The sequence below is a fragment of the Solanum pennellii genome, chromosome 12, assembly GCF_001406875.1.
Source record: "Solanum pennellii chromosome 12, SPENNV200".
In the NCBI taxonomy this organism is placed as follows: Eukaryota; Viridiplantae; Streptophyta; class Magnoliopsida; order Solanales; family Solanaceae; genus Solanum; species Solanum pennellii.
In genome coordinates this window covers 46,990,178-46,995,182 of record NC_028648.1, presented here as the reverse complement: position 1 = coordinate 46,995,182, position 5,005 = coordinate 46,990,178, and positions in this window count along the sequence as shown.

Genomic DNA, 5,005 nt, shown 5'->3' with positions numbered 1-5,005 from the left:
ATTGAAAATTTGCGCTTGTCTTGAGAATCTACTTGAATGTGTGAGTGTGTACTTTTTGTTTCCTTAATTTACTGTGAAAGTGTAGTTGTAATTTCTTGAATATGCTGAGTTGATTATGTGTACTATAATGTGTGCTTGAACCTTAAAATTTGTGAATTGTGTTGGATAGTTGGTTGAAATTATGCAAGTTATAAATGATTGAGTGTCATGAAACTCGTTTCAAAAAGGAAGTCATTACTAAGCTGGTGTAAGGGTCTAGCTAATTTACGAGGTGATTAGTAAAACAGAATGTGGGTGTGCATCGCAACCAATTAATAATTGTGTGAATATTTGGGTGCATCCTGGGGATGTTTTGGTGTACGATTGAATAAATGAGAACTAGTGGAATATCGTGTCGTTAAGATTGATTCAGAGTAGTTAATGATTTTCCTAGCTTGGAGATTTATCTTAGTTTGATTGGTTAAGATGGGAAACTTGGAAATCTTAGAAAAAGAGAAAGAACCCAAAATTATTAGTCTGGGTTTTGGTCCAATTTGAACTGCTAGGGCGGAATTATTCCTGCCATAGCGACACCGCCAGAGCAGGAGTTATCCCTCTAAAGCAGGATAGTGTGAGACAGAACCTCAAACCAACCTCCCTTATTTTCCTAACTTCAAAATGTCAACCCAAATGGGATCTAAACAAATCACTGCAACTCCACACAATGTTCAGCAACAGAAGTAAAAATATTATAGAACCTTTAGACTTAAACATAGGACTCCATCAGACATCCAAAAACAAGCATCCATGTCCTGCAGAAACTTAAAAGAGTGGGAAAGTAAAAATAAAGTGTAATATTTACGAGTACAAGAAAAGGGAAGAAAGTAACCCAAGAACCCTGCAACCGAGAGGTGTCGGTGTCAGAATTTAACTACTTCGGGGGCACTACGGCGGTCACGGCCTCCTCCAACTCCAAAAATTGAACGTAATCATCCTTCTCCGCTATGGGAATCTCATGCCTTGGAGCAATATAAGTGAACATGATTTTTACTACCTTCAAAAGTTGAATCATCAAAAAGGTCCCTCGCTAGGTTCTTCTTCCTCTCCTGGCGCTGTTAGCGATGGAGCATCTCAACCACTAGGCTATATCGGATGGAACAAAAGTGAAGTCGGCGTAGGGACACTCCATCTTCTTCTGGACAACCTCTAGATCCTGTTCAACCCATTCACCTAATTGTGGGTCACCTTCGTCTGAATTTAAGGTCGCATTACTACTACTAACCCTGCCCATCCTTCTCCTCTTTCTCCTATAAGTAGAACTTGTACTAACCAAAAGAGAATGAAGGGGGGATCCATAGGAAGTACCTCTTCACCATCAAATGGAGGCACGTCTGTCCTCTTACGCTGGGTAGTGATAAGGCCAGGGAAAAAGAACGTCTTCTTGTTACCTTTATAGATCATCTTCAATTCTGAGATGATTTCTGCCCCCATGTTTAGTTGTATACCCTTTATGGCACAAGCCACTACCAAATCCCGAGGAAAGGTCACGTTGGAGAAGTTGTTTGACGGGTAGATCCTCCTAGTAACCAAATTTAGCCACTAATTAGCATACGGTAATCGATCCGTGCTAGTAATTTCCTCTACGATAGCCTAGTATATGTGATCCCTATGCATTGCCTCAACCAGAGTGTCTCTCAGCCACTCCAAATCCATATCTCTTAGCTTGGCCTCAAACTCTACATTTGGAACATCAGGAGAGCATAAAATGCAGGTGCCTTCTCCTCTAGCTTGTGTAGCACAAAACCCCTTTCCCAAAAGAACCATGTGTTTTGGTATTGTAGTGTCTCTCTTAAGTCGTGGCATCAGAAAACTGGATGAAAGGTAATTGTTCATTCTTTAGTCCAGCCATTCTGAGAGCGTGCAATAAGTAGAATATAAGTTAGAATGAGAAAGTATAGTGTAAAGCTAAAAATTGAGAATAAAGAAAATAAAATTGTTGGTGTAAACGGTAAGGCCACATATTGGCGCATCCTGCTACAGAGGTCATAATCTCGACTTGGCGGGATTATGAAGGCTGCCATAATAGGATGAAGGTCACCAGAGCAGAATTTATCTATAATGAACACTAGGCGTATCAATGATGCCTTTTCGTCCTAAAACCTCTATTTCCCCAAATAATTTCAGCATATCACAGTTATGTAACTATCCTAGAAGATAAATAAGCAATTATTTTGGAAAAATAACTCCGAAAAGAGGACTAAATACAATTTTTAAACCAAGGGACCCTTAAACTTCCCCCCACCCGTTTCGATATCATTTTACCCATATTTTTATAAAATCCTTATGCTCGGGATGTTGTGGGAATATTGGTGACTGTAAGAGAAGTAACCAAGCTATTCTTCTCTAACAAATCTAGCAACCTAGTTTAATTTCAAAAACTACCCCAAACACCATCTATTTTTCAATCAGGTAATCATCATGCAACTATCGTTAATCTAGTTATGCAGTAAGAGTGAATGGAAAATGAAAATTTAACTTGATATGGATGTCCGGGAGAGAAACAATAGAGAGATTTCTAGAGAGTTGAGTAAGGCAGAAAGATAGAAATAAGGGAATTCATTCCCATTCCCCCTTTGTTGTTTTCAATCTCCCCCCTCAACTGGAGATCTCTCACTTAGCGGGAGGCCTGCCGCCTTTGCAGGGCAGGCTGTGTCAATTTAATACAATTGATTCTTCGTATTTTATTCCTCTAACCTGTTTGGTATGCTATTCTTTCGTGGGAATGAAGTGAAAAGTTGACATTTGTCGTGATCCTGTAGTGGAACAATTCTTCAACATAAAGGTAAATCAAAATAAGGCACATGATATTCATACACTGGTCATTCAGGGATGAACGAGGGGTAAAATTGTATATATTGTAATGACCGGAACCGTCGTTAAACAGCAGAAACAAAAATTTAGGGAATCTGGGCGATTGTCCCGCCACAGCGGGCCAGGTGCAAATAGGGATGCGGCACTACAGTGGGGTAAGCTAGCGCTAGGGCGGGAAAGGCGAGGCATGAATAAATTATGAGAAATCCTACCATCTTCTTAGAATACCTAAATACGTCATAAAACATCCTAAAAATCGTATAAAAGTTGTTCTAATCTTGGAAAGGAAGGAGAAGGAAATTTCTAGCTTGAGGATGGTAAAATCTTGCGGATTCTTAAGCAAATTCACCTTTGCGAAGCCCAGAAAAACCGTAATCAATCAAAACTCCGTCTAACTGCTTGGCACTCAGGCAGGCTAGGTTTTATGAATTGAATAGTTATAAATATGTGCATACTACGTAATATATTGAAATCAATGGTAGGGTTGTGTGTAGAGCTTCGTGCACAGATTGAATTCAATGAGTAATATCCCTAGAAATCAAAGTATATGGGTTTATGCCTTGAGAAAAGGAATTGATTAAGTGTTAGGGACTTTAGAATTGGCATCATGGGTACATTGGCTTAAGAATAAGACTATGAAATCATGAATGGAACTATATTTATAAATGTATGCTAGATCATAGTTTGGAGCGATTGAGTTAAGGTTTTATGATTAATTATGACTAAACCCTAGGAAGAAGTCTTATATGATGAACTAGGGCTATGTATGGCAAATGGATGTTTGTATATGAATATTGCATTGTTGATCACACTTGTTGTATATGAGATTGGTGAACTATGATTGCCATAAAATCACGACTTAAATGTATGATGTTGAATATATACTTGTGATTGTGATGTGTTGAATGGATCGGTTGTCACATTCCGGCATAACTAACTTGGATCAGTTGTCACGTTTTGATATAAGTGTTGTATCGATTATCACATTGCGGCATAATTATTGGATCGGTTTTCATGTTCCGTCATAACTATGGGATCGATTTCCACATTCAGGCATAACTAACTTGGATTGGTTGCCAAGTTCCGGCATTACTAGTTTTTTGGGTTTGGGTTCCATGAAAGAACCACCGATGTGATATAAAATGTGAATTTGTTTGTCGTTCATGTATAAATGTTGATGATATCATAAATGTTAGATATGCGCATGTGAGTTTAGTGTTGTATTGACTTATTTATATTTCACTTAGTGGGCACGTATATGATGGTTTATATTTGATTGTTCATTGTAATGAGCGAACCTATTGTGTATAGTGGCAGGGATAAATAATCCAGAGGCGTGCAATCTATAGTAAGGGTTGTTCGTGTGTCATAATGGCAAGGAGTAGAGGTAGTGTGTGTGATGAAATATACTTAGGTGGATTTCACCTTGGGGGAAAAATATTGAGTATTGGTGTTGAGGGAGTGTGATGTAATGTATTATGTGACTATGGTTGGGTAGTATGACAAGTAAGTAGGGGTATGACATGAACGGTTAGTTGAAATGTTAGTGGTATATTTGGGGGATTTTTCTATATGGTAGAATTGTTAGTCTATAATAAAATATCTGGTAGGTAGGTTGATTGAGAAGGGTGATAGTGCACAACACTAGTGTATATTGGAGGTATTTGAAGAGAGGGTGAAGGTGTAGAAGCGAGTGGTTTATTTCATGAGCCTGCTAGTTCGTTTCTTGTGCTATGCGTTGGGCATCGGGTTTACCAATAATGCCAATCAGTATGCTTGTTTTGTACTGGTACTACTCTTTTATGTCTTTTGATATAGTATGGATGCAGGATTGGTAATGTTTCACTAGGTGAAGACGATATGATTCTCAAGCAACAGTACTAAGTTTCAAGCATTCTCTTTTGTAACTTATGTATGGTCTTGACTTGTGTATAACACTACATGTGTTGGTGGATGTTTGCACATGAATCTAACTCTATAACAAGATGAAGATAAAAAAAATATTTCAGTTGTGTTATTTACAGTTATATCCTTTTATACAACAATAAAATATTTGTATAAATGAAATATATAATGTATTTATATATGACTTGTATAGAAGTATAAACTAATATGTATATGAATATGTGTATATGAGTATAATATATGTTTGTGT